The sequence below is a fragment of the Nyctibius grandis genome, chromosome 7 (assembly GCF_013368605.1).
Source record: "Nyctibius grandis isolate bNycGra1 chromosome 7, bNycGra1.pri, whole genome shotgun sequence".
NCBI lineage: Eukaryota > Metazoa > Chordata > Aves > Nyctibiiformes > Nyctibiidae > Nyctibius > Nyctibius grandis.
This window is the reverse complement of record NC_090664.1, coordinates 34215261-34233513: the sequence shown is the minus strand read 5'-3', so window position 1 is coordinate 34233513 and position 18253 is coordinate 34215261. Positions and strand designations below refer to the sequence as shown.

At 42.3% G+C, this 18253-nt stretch overlaps 1 protein-coding gene across 1 annotated transcript in view; it reads left to right on the top strand.

Moving 5' to 3' along the window:
• Positions 1 to 18253, top strand: part of ZNF804B (zinc finger protein 804B) — a 270945-nt gene that overhangs the window by 216803 nt on the left and 35889 nt on the right. The window lies entirely within an intron of this gene.

Genomic DNA, 18253 nt, shown 5'->3' with positions numbered 1-18253 from the left:
TTTGCTCCTGCTTTTATATATACAGTTACATAAAGAAAAATTATTCGAGTGAAGCCACGGGCAAAATGGTGAGATTATAAGCAGGCTTTTTTGTTTGTTGTATTTTATTCAAGAACAGGCAGTTTACTATGTAGGTTTTAAAAACTGGGAGCAAATGCCATCCTCTCATCATTAATTCATTGAGATGACTGTGTTAATTATAACAGCTAGAGAGCTCACACGCTTGTATTCATATTCATTAAGGAAATGCACCGTCAAATCTGTTATGTAATAAGATTGTGCACCATTCTATAACACAGGTCGTTGTGCTAGCAGGTTATCTAAAATAAAAGTTACAAAGTACTTCACTTTTGTAGCATTAAAATCATTAAACATTCAATGCAGGACCACAGTTCAAAAATAAAGAAGAATGCAGAGAGTCTTTAATGGATATAAATTCAGTCAGTTTTTAAGACGAGTCGCTCTTAAGAAATGTGACACGGTAAGGCAGGAAATTTAATGATGGTACTCTTGGAGCTGAGAACTTCCCATTTGTATTTGTAATAGGTGATGGTGAAGCCAGAAATATTCTTTCAAGTTGAGAGATGCTAGCCTAGCTCATTTTTCTGAAATCAAGAACCTCTAAAGTTGCACTATGTTCAGTAAATTCATGGGATTAACTGACACCCCAGGAGGCCTCGTGAAACAGCATCAAGCTGTAATCAGCTGCTTGAGTTGTTGTCTCAGGAAGCCTCAGGTCTCCGCAGCAGCGCTAGAAGTGCTTGTTAGGTCTGGGTAATGTATTCCCAACCAAGTACTTGTGACAGAATTAACTCTATGTTATACAGTTTATTCATTTGAGGGGAGATGAGGATGGATCATCTTTTATTTGTTCAACAAAGTATCTATTAAGATCTTTTGTGCTACAGACTGGCATATTTATTTTAAATGGCATGTTGTATTCTATAATGCTATTCCTAATACCAACAGTCATGTATGGTGAATTCAAGAGCACAACAGATGTTTGCTGTCAGTTTGGTACCATATTAGTCTGATACTCAAAAATATCATGGCAGAAAAAATGTAGCCTTTGATTATAAAGAGATATTCTTTTCCTTTCCCACATCTTGGTTATTTTTCAAATCTGCCTCTGCAAGAGTATGCTCACCCTCCCTTTTAATAATTTTAATAATCTCAGGAAATGACCCTGGATCTAAATTTTATCTTCTCTTTTGTTTGTCTTGTTTTTCCACCTATTATGCTTGTTATAGCTGGAACTTATACTCCCATTAGAAGCAGTAGCAAAACTTCCACTGACTCCAGCCACACTGGAGTGTGCTAGACCCTGGGTTGGAGATGCAGGTGTCTTCAACTCTGGGGAAGGACCTCACCAAGAGGTGAGGATTGGATGGAGGATTTCAGGCAAACAGTTTTAGATAGCCCTTCATGCTCTTTTGCAATATGTCCTTACCCTAGGTGAGAGAAGAGCAAGAGGAGTTGGTAAGTGACACCAAGGTGTCTGTCCTGGTTTTGTAGGGATAAAATTTACAGAATCAATTTTCTCTTACATTTGGTTTCAGTTTGTGGCCAGCTGTGGTATGGTGATCAAGGCCATTAGCAGTGAAAGCCAGGGCAGCTGACCCAGGCTGACCCACAGGTGTATTCTATAACATTAACATCATGTTCACTATAAATGGGAAAGCTGCTGGGGATGGGGGCTTTCTCCCCTCCCGAAGTATATTTTTGTGTCTCTTGTATTAGTATTGATATGGTTTTCTTATTTTATTAAATCTGTTCAAATTTCAACCCACGAGTCTCCCTCATTTTCCCAATTCCCTTTCTCAGCTGGAGAGGGCTCTTGGATGATAGAACAACAGGTTATTGTTTAGCCCTGGGTGTGGGCTAAACCTAGACATTGTCCCAACTGATCATGAGTGTGGGGGTTTCTCCACACTCTCACGAGGGCCAGGAATTTGCACCAATGATATATTGTGACTAAAATTTCTTTCTTTTCTATGAATAAATAATGAAACACATAGCAGACTCACAGCTGTAAAGACAGAAAATGGCAGGTAGGACCAGGGTTCTGTCTCTGACATGGATTGTAAGTTGAAGGAAAGGGGGGACTGAAAAAAAAAATAGATGAGAAGTGAACAAAACCACAAAGTCATGCAGGATCAGCTGTAAGTCAAGCGAGATACTATGGGCTGAAAGAATTCTGTTGCATGCCCCTGGAGTTGATGTACACTGAGCATGGAAACTGTGAAGAAAACCACTTGGCACTTGAGTCACATTAACTTACAGCAGTGCTCAATGTTGCTGCTGAGCCATCACTTCTTGTGTGTCTCCACTCATTTCACTAATGCATTCGCTCCTCCCTGCTGAGGAGACCTCCTCATGCTGAGAATAAAAACTAGCACTTTATCTTGAAAAGTCTCTTTTAGAGGAATGTTGGAACTGAAGATGTGATGCAAGAATGTAGACATTGCACAGAGGTTTTTGGATTAGTTAACATTAATACAATTTTAAGTCCGGAGGTGCTGGGCAGAGACTGAATTAATGTCTCTGGTAAACAATTGTTTTCTACAGTCAACAATCAAGTATCCATGTTAACTCTTTAGATATGTCAGTAACTACTGTCTGTTGCTTGTGGACGTATTCCTAAGTCACCACACAGAAGTAATTTTGGAAAGTAGTTGTTTCCCTTTGGGTGCAGGGAGTACTACCGGTCAATTATTCCTATGTGATAGTTTTTGAGCATGGGATGGCAGAGAGTTTTGCTTTGGAAATTGCCATAATGGTGCCATTAATCTGCAAGTTGAGTGCCCAGTTGTATTTAGAAATTAAATGACTTTTAATTGCCAGGTGTGCTGCAGGGTGGGTTCCAAGCCTTAAGCATTTGGCTAAAAAAGAGCTAGAAAAAGCATTCCTTCCTTCCACTGTTCTACCCTTCCTTCTATCCTTCCTTCCTTACATCCTTTGTTCCACCCTTCCTTTTACTCTCCCTTCCTTCCTATTTTCCCTACTCTCTCCCTCCCATACATTTTTTTTCAATCAAAATGCAAATATTATACTTTCATTTGGCAGATGAATGAATTTTTTTACTTTGTCTCAAATCAGTGGAGTTGCAGCATGTATAAAACTGCAGCGTTAATAAAAGTATATAGAATTTTGCAGCTTGCATGAATGCATTTGGGGAGGGGCAGAGGAAGAGGGATATATGTGTGTGTAAATAAACTTCCTTTTTCCATTTGGACTTTATAGAGAAATTTGGAATTCTTTCTTTTTCACTTGGATAACCTCAAGCACTGAGGAAAGCCAAAGCTTTCATATGTCAATGTTTTGCGCTTCTGATGAAAAAAAATGCAAAAAAGGGATGTATGAAAAGCTAATGTGCAGAAATATCTTGGTTTCTGGATAAAAACATGTCATCAAATGCTACACAATGCAATGATGAGGCAGTATTTTATGGGGAAGTTTTAAGAGAGGTGTACAGTATAGATATAATTCAAATGTATGATTAATGCTTACCCTGAAAGACATTTTTCTGAAGTAGATTGCAAATATACATAATGTAACAAAATAAATTGACCTATCTGGATTTACTAAAAGTTTATTAATAAGTTATCATAAAATTAACAACTATTCTCTGTTGCTATGAGCAGTAGAATCCCACTGATATTAGACATCATATTGCATCATTTATGATCTTGAATTAGTCTGCATGAACTGGCTTTAATATTATGGTATCTGCAAAGAAAGAGTCAAACAATATTATAAGTGAGAGGACATGAATGTTTAATGTTATTGGTATTAAAGACTATAAAAACTTTCTGATTTGATTAGCCTGTATTTTATGAAAAAGGCACTTAATAAAAGAACGGTTCTAACAGCCACGGATGAGTTGTATGATAACTATTCTTGTGCTCATAACAAATGCTGTAGTTTCCTACACAGTTACTGCATGATCAATATTATTATTGTAAAGTGCTTTTAGCTAACTCAAATATGAAAGACGCTGCATATAAGTTAAATTCTGTTGTGTTCTATAGAAGGAAGTTTTAGGTCAAAATGTAGAAAGATCTTAAATAATGTCAAGTAGGTTTCATCTGAAAAGACGTGTCAGACAAAGAAATACAACATCACACAATCTATTAAATGCAGTGCTGGAACATGCATTGTACTCTAAAAATTGCAATTGGAAAAATGAGAAAGGTAAGAGATAAATGGAGGACTAACTCTTCAGATTAACTGATAATACCTCACTCATCAGAAAAGAGGTAAAAGAAATGATCTCTTGAGAGGAGGAGAGAGAAAGTAGTATGAAATAGTGAACAGATTGAAGGAATTGACTTTAAATAGAAGGCAGACAATGTCACAATCAGATGCACTGAAGGACTCAAACTTGTGCAGAGAAGCAAGATTATAAGGAAAAAGTGAGTGATGTATTTTTTTTCTTCTTCTGCGTAACAGGGACAGTTCTTCTGTCCAACTTAGAAAAACCATTTCTATTCTATCTACATTTTAAGATAGTCATATTGAAATATAATTTCACTGAAGCTTTAGTAGGTGTCACGGTTTAAAGCTGGGCCAGCTATTAAACCTGTGGCAGATGCTCTCTGTTATCCCCCGCCTCCCCGCAAAGGGAAAGGGAAAGGGAAAAGGGAGAGAGACTTCCGGGTTGGAAAGTTAAAACAGTTTTAATAAACTATAATAATGGAAAAGAGTATAATAATAATAATAGAAATAATCAAATATATACAAACATATATACAAAACCAAGATTGAGCTCCCCTGAAGTCAGCCACGTCACCACCGGCACTGCAGGGCAGGCTCTGGGAAGGCCCAGGCTGGGTCCAGCGACGGTCGAGAGCTGGATTCAGGGATGCACGGATCGGGATCGGGGGCAGCAGGAAAACAGACGGAGTCCTCCTTGGACACCGGCCATACCAAAAAGAGAGCGAGACCCTCGTGATCCCCCCCCTTTATACCGAGAATGACGTGTGTGGGATGGAATACCTTCGTTGGTCAATTTTGGGTCACCTGCCCTGTCTGCTCCCCCCTGCAGCTGCGACACCCCTTCGGCTCTTCACTCGTAAGCAGTGAGGAATTCAGCAGAGACCTTGGTTTCTCCAAGACTAAGTACAGCAAGAGCCTTTCTGCACAACATCCCTACTGGTGCCTCAGCGATAACTACAAACTTCGAGCGTTATCAGTCCTGGAAGCAGACACGGTCTGCAAAACATGCAGTTAGTTTCAGAAAGTACAGTTACTTAGAGGAGACTTCGCTGAAAGTAAAAATCACTGAAAGGAAAATCGGCCTGGTTTAGGCCAAACCAGGACAGTAGGGAGTCTAAATTTACAGCAGTCACACCAGTCACCATATCTGCAGAGTAGCTGGAAACGTTCTGAGATCCTCTATAACTTTCTATCTATCTTTTCAGTCTTACCCATGAGGGTCTTAGAATTTGCTTTTAAATGCCTAGAATATAAACCAAACAATAATAAAACTACATTCATTTCCATGGTTATCCCAGAAATCATATGGGCCTCTACAACTGTGTCGCAACCCTGAGAGTTTGTCCTGGTTTGGCCTAAACCAGGCCAATTTTCCTTTCAGTGATTTTTGCTTTCAGCTAAGTCTCCTCTAAGTAACTGCACTTTCTGAAACTAACTGCATGTTTGCAGACAGTGTCTGCTGCCAGGACTGATAACGCCCAAAGTCTGTAGTTATCGCTGAGGCACCGGTAGGGATGTTGTGCAGTAAGGCTCTTGCTGTACTTAGTCTTAGAGAAACCAAGGTCACTGCTGAATTCCTCACTGCTTACAAGTGAAGAGCCGAAGGGGGGTTGCAGCTGCAGCGGGGAGCAGACAGGGCAGGTGACCCAAAATTGACCAACGAAGGTATTCCATCCCACACACGTCATTCTCGGTATAAAGGGGGGGGATCACGAGGGTCTCGCTCTCTTTCTGCTATGGCCGGTGTCCAAGGAGGACTCCGTCTGTTTTCCTGCTGCCCCCAATCCCGATCCGTGCATCCCTGAATCCAGCTCTCAACCATCGCTAGGCCCAGCCTGGGCCTTCCCAGAGCCTGCCCTGCAGTGCCGGTGGTGACGTGGCTGACTTCAGGGGAGCTCAATCTTGGTTTTGTATATATATACTTGTATATATTTGATTATTTCTATTATTATTATTGTACTCTTTTTCATTATTATAGTTTATTAAAACTGTTTTAACTTTCCAACCCGGAAGTCTCTCTCCCTTTTCCCTTTCCCTTTGGGGGGAGGGGGGGGGGATAACAGAGAGCATCTGCCACAGGTTCAATAGCTGGCCCAGCTTTAAACCGTGACACAGTTACAGAATCACAGAATCACAGAATGTTAGGGATTGGAAGGGACCTCGAAAGAGCATCTAGTCCAATCCCCCTGCCGGAGCAGGATTGCCTAGATCATATCACACAGGAAGGCGTCCAGGCTGGTTTTGAATGTCTCCAGAGAAGGAGACTCCACAACCTCTCTGGGCAGCCTGTTCCAGTGTTCGGTCACCCTCACTGTAAAGAAGTTTTTCCTCATATTTATGCGGAACCTCCTGTGTTCCAGCTTGCACCCATTGCCCCTTGTCCTGTCAAGGGATGTCACTGAGAAGAGCCTGGCTCCATCCTCATGACACTTGCCCTTTACATATTTATAAACATTAATGAGGTCACCCCTCAGTCTCCTCTTCTCTAAGCTAAAGAGACCCAGCTCCCTCAGCCTCTCCTCATAAGGGAGATGTTCCACTCCCTTAATCATCTTCGTGGCTCTGCGCTGAACTCTCTCTAGCAGTTCCCTGTCCTTCTTGAACTGAGGGGCCCAGAACTGGACACAATATTCCAGATGCGGCCTCACCAGGGCAGAGTAGAGGGGGAGGAGAACCTCTCTCGACCTGCTAACCACACCCCTTCTAATACAGCCCAGGATGCCATTGGCCTTCTTGGCCACAAGGGCACACTACTGGCTCATGGTCATCCTGCTGTCCACTAGGACCCCCAGGTCCCTTTCCCCTACGCTGCTCTCCAACAGGTCTGTCCCCAACTTGTACTCATACATGGGGTTGTTCTTGCCCAGATGCAAGACTCTACACTTGCCCTTGTTATATTTCCTTAAATTTCTCCCCACCCAACTCTCCAGCCTGTCTAGGTCTCTCTGAATGCAGCCTTCCTGCATCTCTCTCTGCGCAGCCTTCCTGTGTGTCAGCCACTCCTCCCAGTTTTGTGTCATCAGCGAACTTGCTGACAGTGCACTCTATTCCCTCATCCAAGTCATTAATGAATATATTGAATAGTACTGGTCCCAGTACCGACCCTTGAGGGACTCCGCTAGACACAGACCTCCAACTGGACTCAGTCCCATTGACCACCACTCTCTGGCTTCTTTCCTTCAGCCAGTTCACAATCCACCTCGCTACCCGATCATCCAGACCACATTTCCTCAGTTTAGCTGCGAGGATGCTGTGGGAGACCGTGTCAAACGCTTTACTGAAATCAAGATAGACCACATCCACAGCTTTACCATCATCTATCCACCGGGTTACGTCCTCATAAAAGGCTATCAAGTTGGTTAAGCATGACTTCCCCTTGGTGAAGCCTTGACTGCCCCTAATGATCCGCCTATCCTTGATGTGTCTAGAGACAGCACCAAGAACAAGTTGTTCCATTAACTTTCCAGGAATGACCGGTCTATAGTTACCCGGGTCCTCCTTCTTGCCCTTTTTGAAGACTGGAGTGACATTCGCTTTCCTCCAGTCCTCAGGCACCTCTCCCATTGCCCACGACTTAGCAAAGATGATGGAGAGTGGCCTAGCAATGACTTCCGCCAGCTCCCTCAGCACCCGCGGGTGCATCCCATCAGGGCCCATGGATTTATGGACATCCAGATTGCTTAATTGGTCCCTGACCCAGCCCTCATCTACCAAGACAGATTCCTCCTCTATCCTGACTTCTTCTGGGGCCTCAGAGGTCCGGGGCTCCTCAGGACAGCCTCCAGCAGTATAGACAGAGGCAAAGAAGGCATTCAGTAACTCCGCCTTCTTTTTATCCTCTGTCTCCAGGGCCCCCACCTCATTCATCAGTGGGCCTACATTGCCTCTAGTGTTGGCTTTACCTGCAATGTATTTGAAGAAGCCCTTTCTGTTGTCCTTGACCTTTCTTGCAAGGTTTAATTCCAAGGAGGCCTTAGCTTTCCTAGTTGCCTCCCCGCATCCTCTGACAACAGACTTATATTCCTCCCAAGTGGCCAGCCCCTCCTTCCATGATCTGTACACTCTCTTCTTCCACTTGAGTTTGCCCAGCAGTTCCCTGTTTAACCATGCAGGTCTCCTGGTACCCTTCCTTGACTTCTGACCTGTTGGGATGCTCTGATCTTGAGCTCGGAAGAAGCAGTCCTTGAATGCTAACCAACTATCTTGGGCCCCCTTACCTTCTAGTACCCTGTCCCATGGGATTTCCCCTAGCAATTGCTTGAAAAGGCCAAAGCTGGCCCTCCTGAAGTCCAGGGTTGTAATTCTGCTAGCTATTCTGTTCCTGCCACATGAGATCCTGAACTCTACCATCTCATGGTCACTACAACCAAGGCTGCCCTCAACCTTCACCTCTTCAACCAGACCCTCCTTGTTAGTGAGAACAAGATCCAGCAACGCTCCTCTCCTAGTTGGCTCATCCACCATTTGCATCAGAAAGTTATCATCAATGCACTGGAGGAACCTCCTGGACTGAGGATGGCTGGCTGAGTAGGCCTCCCAGCAAATATCAGGGTAGTTGAAATCCCCCACGACAACCAGACCCTGTAATTGCGAGACTGCTCTCAGCTGCCTGTAGAAGGCCTCATCACCATCCTCATCCTGATCCGGTGGCCTGTAATAGACACCCACAACAGTATCACCCCTGCCAGCCTGCCCTTTAATTCGCACCCACAAACTCTCAACTCGCTCCTGATCCGCCCCTGGACAGAACTCAATACATTCTAGCTGCTCACTCACATAAAGAGCCACTCCACCACCTCTCCTTAGTGGCCTGTCTTTCCTGAACAGGACATATCCATCCATGACCACATTCCAGTCATGCGAGGTGTCCCACCAGGTCTCTGTAACTGCCACTAGATCATAGCCCCCCGACCGAACACGGATTTCTAACTCCTCTTGTTTATTCCCCATGCTGCATGCATTGGTGTATAGGCATTTCAGGGAGCAAGCTGAGCACACTGATTTCACCCTAGGGGGATGGGAGGCCTCCTGGTCTACCTCAGCACTAGAGCATTGCCCCAGTGATGCAAGCCCAGCTACTACCCCATCCCCCTTCGAATCTAGTTTAAAGCTCTCCGAATGAGCCCTGCTAATTCCTGTCCTAGAACCCTTTTGCCCCTACGACATAAACCTTTCCCATGTATTACCGTCACGCCTGGTGTCTTATAAAACCAGCCATTATCAAAGAACCCAAAGCCCTGCCTGTAGCACCAGTCTCGTAGCCAGGCATTTATAGAGAGAATCCTACTATTCCATCCCACGTCATCACCCGAAAATGGAAGGAGGGAGGAGAAAACAACTTGTGCTCCAGACTCTTTCACCAACCGTCCTAGGGCCTTGTAGTCTTTCTTCATCCCCCTCAGACTACGGGATGCAGCTTCTTCCCCACCTGTCTGGAAGATCAGCAGGGGGTAGTAGTCTGTGGCCTTCACCACGTTGGGGAGTTGCCTGGTGATATCCCTGATTCGGGCTCCAGGCAGACTGCAGACCTCCCTGTGATGGGGGTCAGCTCTGCATATTGGGCCCTCAGATCCCTTTAGGAAGGAGTCTCCAACCACTAAAACTCTTCTCTTCTTCCTTGTGGAGGAGGTAGCTATACGCCTGTCAGGTTTTTCTGACTGTGGTGGGACCTCTGATATAGGTTGCTTCTCCACCACATCCCCATTGGACCGGCTGTATTCCACTAGGGCTTCATATCTATTTCTCAGAGGCACCTGTGGAGGCGAGGTAGGCAAGGAGGGCACTCGCCTTTTGCCACGACCATAAACTTGCCTCCACTCACTCCTTTCATTCAGGTTCTGACACCCTTTGTGTTCTCAGCTTGTCTTTGAGTCACATCCCTTCATCTTTTGGGGGCTGTTGCTCTAGTTACAAAATTACATTTTTTTTTTAACGGCAGTGTTAGTGTTTGGAAATGGTTGTTTAATTACTTCATACCTAGAAAATTCTTTCAAAATAATAAGTCAAATTCTATTCATAGCACTAATATAGGACATAGATTAACAATGAAGCTCAGATAAAAATCGGGCAGCATCACATATCATTAAACAGATCCAGTATAACCATAGATTTTCCTAAATCTTCAAATCAAATTTAGTTTTCTATTAGTATAGTGAACCAAACCACATAATATATTCCCCTTCACAAATGTATCATGTGCTGTCTTAAAATGACACCCCCTGCTTCAATGTCAAGGTTGTTCTTAAGTCTGTTCTGCTGATGATGAGAAATCTTCTGGGTTCCAGCTTAAATATAGTGAAGGCTTTATGCACCGTTTGATCTTTATGCTTGAATGTATTTCCCTGTCTCTTCTGGAAATTCTGCATTTGTTGTATTCAAATATTATATTTATTATTTTACATCTGCATCTCACTAGTTGGTTATGACATGGGAGCAGATCCTTCATCATCTTCTGTTTCAACCACGAGTTGCCCGGACCCAGGTGCGGGACCTTGCACTTGGCCTTGTTGCACCTCATGAGGTTCACGTGGACCCACTTCTCCAGCTTGTCCAAGTCCCTCTGAATGGCATTCTGTCCCTCAGGCATATCAAACACACCACTCAGCTTGGTGTCATCTGTAAATTTACTGAGGGTGGACTCAATCCCACTGTCTATGTCATTGATGAAGAAATTAAGGAGTATTGTCCCCAATACGGACCCTCAAGGGACACCACTCATCACTGATCTCCACTTTATCCCTTCATTTTCTGAAACCGGTGATGAGCTTTCTTTCCTATTTATCTTATTTCCATTCTAGTTCTAATATCTAGTTCTATTTTCTAATATAGAACTCTTGTTTCTGCACTGTATGTCATTCCAGGCAGTTTTGTTCACATAAAGAAATAACATTTTGCTAATTACTTCCTTTAAGCTCTTTAAATACATCCCTTTGCAATGAAAAATTATCTAAACTCTCAAATTCCTTTTATTATATATTTCTCTTAAAATTAAACTGAACACATACGATTTTGTACATAACTTTCAGTTGGGTACCTAATTCCCTTTGTAGGTCAACTCTTGATTACATTCTCAGAAAATCTAATAGATGAAGCTGCTTAAGTTCCACTGATTTCTGAAAATGAGGGGAAAAATGTTGAATGACACTGAGATGTTTAAAAAATGCCTTCTATATCCACAGCAAAGATTTTTAGTTGTTATATGCTCCATTTATAAAGTTCAAAAAGTGTTTAGAAAACCTCAAAGTACAAGTCCCTTATAAAGTTACCAGAAACAAAAATGTGTCTTGGAATATAAAAGATTTGCTGAAGATCTGAATAGCCCTGCTGGTGTTTTTCTTTGAATTCATATGTTCTGTAAGGTTGATTCCAATCATCATTGATGATTTTGATATTAAATAAGTTAGGAATAGGTTTATGACTCCTTAAAGTTACAGCTCTCTATCCGTCCTATTAGTTCCAGCGGGTTTGTACTCTGAAAGGCATGTAGGACCTGCTAAAAGCATTGCACTTCTCAGGTCTCAGCATTCTAGCAGCAAATGGAAGTGCATATAATTGAAAATGCTGCAGTAATTGCCTGAGTGTGAAAATATGAAGATGTATTTATTTGCAGAAGTTAGGAGCTGCCCTCTATAAGTCAGCTGAGAATGACAGTATTTACTGCTTTTGAAGAAAAAGAAAAATTCCTTTGAAATAAATAACTGTAATTCCTCACTGTAGATCACACAGTGGTAGAAACTATGCTTAGAGCTATGAAAAAGTGACCCGCTTAGCAGATGAGGGCAGGGCTGTGGATGTAGTCTATCTAGACTTCAGTAAGGCATTTGACACTGTCTCCCACAGCATCCTCCTGGACAAACTGGCTGCCCGGGGCTTGGGTGGGTAGACTCTTCAATGGGTTAAAAACTGTCTGGATAGCCAAGCCCAGAGAGTGATGGTGAAGGGGACAAAGTCCAACTGGTGGCCGGTCACTAGCGGTGTTCCCCACACACAAAACTCCACATTACTGAGCTCTATAATATAATCAGAAATAGTGTAGCCAGCTGGTCTAGGGAAGTGATCGTCCCTCTGTACTCGGCACTGGTGAGGCCGCACCTTGAGTACTGTGTCCAGTTCTGGGCCCCGCACTTCAAGAAAGATGTTGAGGTGTTGGAGCGAGTCCAGAGGAGGGCGACCAAGCTGGTGAAGGGTCTGGAGGGTCTGACCTACAAGGAACGGCTGAGGGAGCTGGGGTTGTTTAGCCTGGAGAAGAGGAGGCTCAGAGGTGACCTTGTTGCAGTCTACAACTACCTGAAGGGAGGTTGTAGTGAAGTGGGAGTTGGCCTCTTCTCCCGGGCAACTAGCGATAGGACAAGAGGACATAGCCTCAAGCTTCGCCAGGGGAGGTTCAGGTTAGACATTACGAAGAATTTCTTCACAGAAAGGGTCATTAGACATTGGAACGGGCTGCCCAGGGAGGTAGTGGAGTCACCATCTCTGGATGTGTTTAAGAAAAGACTGGACATGGCACTTAGTGCCATGGTCTAGTTGACATGGTGGTGTCAGGGCAATGGTTGGACTCGATGATCCCAGAGGTCTCTTCCAATCTGGTTGATTCTGTGATTCTGTGAGTTTTCAAGGTGGAAAGTAGCAGAACATGTGTGAGGCAAATGAAAACATTCTGTACTGCTGGCTCTTGCAGCTGAACAAAATTACTTGCTTTTTATTCTATCTCCAAAGCTAAACTTCCCTAGCAAATTTTTTAGGTAAGACAGCAGAGTCTTCTCCAGGGAAAAAAAGAGACCATTCAGGGAAAAGTTCATTAATTCAACCATCCTGATGTTCAGTTGCATATCCTAATATCAGAACATTTGTGTGGTTCTCAAGTTTCACACAAGTACTTTGATTACTTCCTGCATTCTATCACCTGCCTGCTGAGTTTTAGAGGTCTTTTAAAATCTCTTTTGCTGTAGCTGCAGAATAAAAGATATAAGGGCATAAAAGTTATGTGCAGTTATCCCAAGAATTGTTGAAGGAGGAAGTGGTGAACAAACACTCAAAATGAAAGTTCTACAATTGCTGTCTCTACCCATCGATGTGCAGGCCCTGAGCACCCAGAGATGTTCTATACCAGCCCAGACAGTTCTACAGATTTCCCTCAAAAAATGTTCTTTACAAGTGCTGACATGAATGATCTAATGAAAATATGAATTACAGATGGAAATCTAGTTTGCCTAATTTAAGCATGTAACTCACTTTTAAACCTCTTATCCCTACTGTCTTGCTCAAGGATCTACCAAGTACATCTATATCTTTCTCAAACTGTGGGGACCAAAACTGCCTCAAAGGCTGCATGTACACTTTGATCTGCCCCAACAAGCCGGCCTAGTCTCTGAGGCCCAGCGATGGTAAAACACTGCCTGAGTAGTTCTTTTGTGGCATGATGCTGCATGAGTTTTTACAGCATACGAGCGTTGTGTGCCTCAGGGGAGGCCATGAGATGGGGATGCCTGGGGGAATGCAGTTTGATGGTTGTTGGAAGACTGTACAGGGCATGGAGAGCCTGGTGAAGTCTCATCTTTGCTACCTGTAGAGTGTGGACCCTGAACTGAATGTTGTTATAGGACTACACTCGCTTTTATCTCAAAGGAAACTAGCAAGTTTACTCTGAAATCAAAGCCTGAGAATGAACTGTCACACATGGAGTGGGGATGATGTAGGGCCAGGTTCCACGAGCCAAGTTATTTGCTGGTGTAGATGTACCCAATAGTATTTTACAGCTGACATTTCACCAATACTGAATCAAGTGGAATCATCGCCCTCAGCATCTTACATATAGCGATACTATTAACATGTCAGAACGAGATTTGCCTTGACTTTCATTGTTGACTTTCATTTAGTTTCTTTTCCACTCTAACCTACTAGACCTTTTCCCTCGCATTTGTGTCTACTCAGCTATTCACAATCTGGTACTGGCGAATGTGATTTCCCCCTCCAAAGTGCAGCACTTGACACACATCTTATTGGATTTTAACTTGCTGATTTCAGACCATATCTCAAGATTATTACAGTAATTTTGAATCCTGATCCTGGTCCCTAAAGCATTTGTATGCCCTGTGCTGTTAATTAGTATTGTTCATAGATTTCACACATAATCACAGCTCATTTTGCCATCTAAGTCACTACTGAAAATGTACTTAAAATTCTTAGATTTAGAATATAATTCTGTAGCTTATTCATGTGCTTATATTTTTCCTACTTCTCCTTTAACCTCTAGTCTGAGAATCCCCAAGAGGCACCTCAGTACTGGCATCAGTATTTAACACTTGTACTCATATCTAATCTGGTTCACAGAATTATATTTAAGTTATCAAACTCTAACAACTCTGATTGCTTATGTCCCCAAAGAGGGAGCAGTCTGTCACTTACTGAGCTCTGCATTAATGTGAGTTAGCTGTTCTGTCACTAATTTTGCATTCCAATTTAGAAATAGGTGACCAAAAGTGGGATAATGATGTTATATTTTTCTCATGTTTTATTTACAAGCACTATGCATTTTCTCCACTATATTTGTAGAAATCCATGGGTTTATAAAAAACGACCTCTGAAAGTTTTACTGTAGCAAGTGACCTACTTTTCACCTTAGTCCATTTGAACATAGCAGATTTATTTACTACCAGTTACTGAGGCAGGCAATGTACTATTGTTTTGTCTAGATCAGCATACTTTAATGGCTATGCAGACTATTAAATATCTCTTACAGACTCTGGATTTAATAAGTGATTTCTAATTGACTAGGTGTCAGTGGCAACATTCTAGAAAACTCAGTTACATGGGATTTTTCATTGATTTTCTTTATATTAGAAAATGAAATGTCAGATACCATTAATTGCATTTTCACAATAAGAAGCATACTGCCAAAGTAGCTGCTAAGTGAAAGCGCTTCCAGCCTAATGCGCAATAGAAGTATTCTTTTAAAATTAATCCAATATATAAACATTTATTACAGTTATGTGCCTCTATGGGCCAAGTTGATGTGAATGTAATTACAATCTATAATATAGAACTATTTTGAGGCTTCTAGGAAAAAAATGCATTCAGGTATATTCTGCACTCATTTATCCTTATGCAGTATACTATCTGCATCTAGCAACATAGAAGGTGGTTAACCCATGGTTTCTAGGAGTTCTTACCTATGACAACTGCATCACCCCTGACATCAGCTTGCACTTACTGCTGTCCATGGCTCAAAGACAGAACTGCTAACTTATCTTATAAGTATATGCATTTACGGAGGCTTTATGTCATTAGTTAGTAGCTTATGATCCAGAATAAAGTTTATGAGACTGTGACACGCATATTCATTACCATTGGTGGTCCCCAGTTCAAAATACATCGGTGCATCTTTCCTGCTTTCCTGTGTCTGCATTGGTGTAGTCAGGCATCATGATCACGTTTTCTACAGATGTAATTCTACAGATTTTCTTTCACATGATCACATTTATTATGCCAGAATTGACCACTGGCCTCTATAGTCCTAGGGAGATGATATTAGCAGTCTGGATATGAAAATTAATTTGACTATGCACAATTTACTGTAGTCCTAGAAGTTTTTATGCCTTTGTAGAGAAAGAAAAATCCAAGACCTTTCTAAAGTATGTGATGTAGCATTCAATTTCCCTGCATCTGATCGATAAGCAAGCAGGAAATTATATCTTTTGCCATGGTACACAGGCATAATTAAGCAATAAGCCAATGGAGGTAGTTGTGATTATCTTAGGATGCACCTGGAAGCTGCCTTGTTGCTATTTTAAAACATCTTTATGCTAAGGGAACTGTATTAATTTCTGCTGAGAAAGATAAAATTAGCAGTTTGGAATGCTCATGAGCAGAAGTTTCAGTTGTGCTTCACAGAGAGTAATGTGATGTGTTCACCTCAAACAATTAGGCTTCTCCTTCAGCAGAAGCAAAGGTGGAGCAGGCTGTAAACATTTAATTGACAGTTCAGACCCAGAAAAAAAAAACCAAAACAACCAAAAAAACAATTATGCTCTGGCTGGCTACCAGTGAGTGCAATACTTACATTTTTGCCAGTTTAGAATAAAAATGTTGCCCCTAACACTTGACTTCCAGGGGAGACATCTCTGCATAATTAATGCTATTGCATCCACATTCTAATTCATGCATTTTAATTATACCAAAGGCCCAGTGAATAATTAATGGTAGCAAAACAATGGGTCTGAAGCATAAGCTAAAAAGTATCACTTTAATAGGCTTTGTAGATTTAAATAACTAATGAAAGCTATTTAACTATTTGATTGCAAGTATATTTCCCCCCTGATATAATCAAGTATTATTTACCAATACTGAGCAGCCTCTCAAGTGGAGAAATGTTAGCTCATGCTACCTGTTTTCACAACTGGCCAATCTGAGTATGTCACAGTACACTAATCCACCTGAGCCATATGCATGCAGGAAAGAGATTTAGTTGGATGTTTACCCCGTGGGAGGGACTAACATGTCATTGGCATCATCTGTAAGATGTAAAATCAAAATTCCAGGCACAAGATTCCTCTTTGACCTCCTGTCTTCAAGCAGGTCAGTTCATGCAAGTTTCATGGGGAGATTTAGAACTGGATATAAAGAAATACAATACAGAATTCATTATCCCTGAGTTCAGCAATCTAAGAATTAAGGATGTAGGCCAGGTTAGTAATTTAGAGCCCTGCAGTGGTCAACAGAGAGAGACAGCACCTCTGGAGAGTTTCATCTCATCCTAAAATAGGTTTTTGAAATAGATGGGATTAATCACCATTTGGCAGAGGCTATCATTTTTCTATTTCTTACAGAGGAAGCTTAGTATACTGCCTTAGACCACACATCTAACTTCTAGACACTCTAGTTTAGGTGAAGTTAATTTCACTAGCAACGGCAGCCCCTAAACTACTGTGTGAGAAAGACCTACTATCACCAACCTAACGGCATAAAGACCAGGGCAGAGCAGAAGGACTCACAGCACAGAGCTGTCTGAAGCTCAGTATGTCACATTGACAACCAGCACCCCTGCTGTTTGCTGAAGTCTCAGACTTGAAACATGTGACACACTCTAAGAAAGTCCTTCCCCCACTGAAAGGCTCAAAATGTGCATTCATGTTGATCTGCTGTGCCCAAAGGCTTGACTCCACACTGGTGTGGTCTGTGGGGAAATGCTGGGTGGTGTGATGTGCTAGGAGCAGGGTGTCCCAGATGGGCAGTATGTCCTGGGTTTGGTGTGCCCTTTGTCACGCAAAGGGTTGTGAAAGCGTGTAGACAGCAGACGGCACTAACTGCATAACATGGAAAGCCTGGTGGTAGAAAGTACCCATTTCTTTAGGTGAGTAAAATGATACAGCAAAAGATGAATTACTGCAATCCCTGGCAATATATTACATACACTCAAGTAATATCAGCTTGTCAATAGAAATATAAAATGAATTGCTTTTACCAACTTTTTTGTTTATGTTTTCTATGGCAGAAATTTGCCCTTTAACGTAAAATATGTAAGTGTCATAATAATAACAATACAATGAGAGCCTTGTGAAAGAAATAAGGTTGGCAAAGTCTGCTGCCAATTTTGAATATTAAGCTCCTTGTTTAAGTGTATTATTTGGAGCTGAGTAACTTTCGGCTCCTATGTTTTAAGTTTTCTCTTTTACCTAATATTACATATTGAAATCAAAGTACTTGACTCTCCAGAGTATCCACCTGAGTCTTTAGGGAGACATGGAGGGGGACTATGTAGGGACTAATTGTGTTTTCCCTGTTTTCAGCTGTGTTTGCCTGAGCCTGGATGTGAGCTAGTGTTCTTGTCAGTGGTTGTGGTCTGTGTTGGGCGGGTGACAGTTACATTCAGTTTGGGTGGGCTGGATGGCATGTGCCCTCATGCAGACATGGGGAAGGGACAGGGTGGCACGGAAAAGGCTCCTGCTGAGGTGGCTCTGCTCCAGGGAAATCTCAGCCAGCCATAGCCTGCTGCTGCCTGGCCCTGCTGAATATTTCATAGAAGGTAGAAAGCAGAACA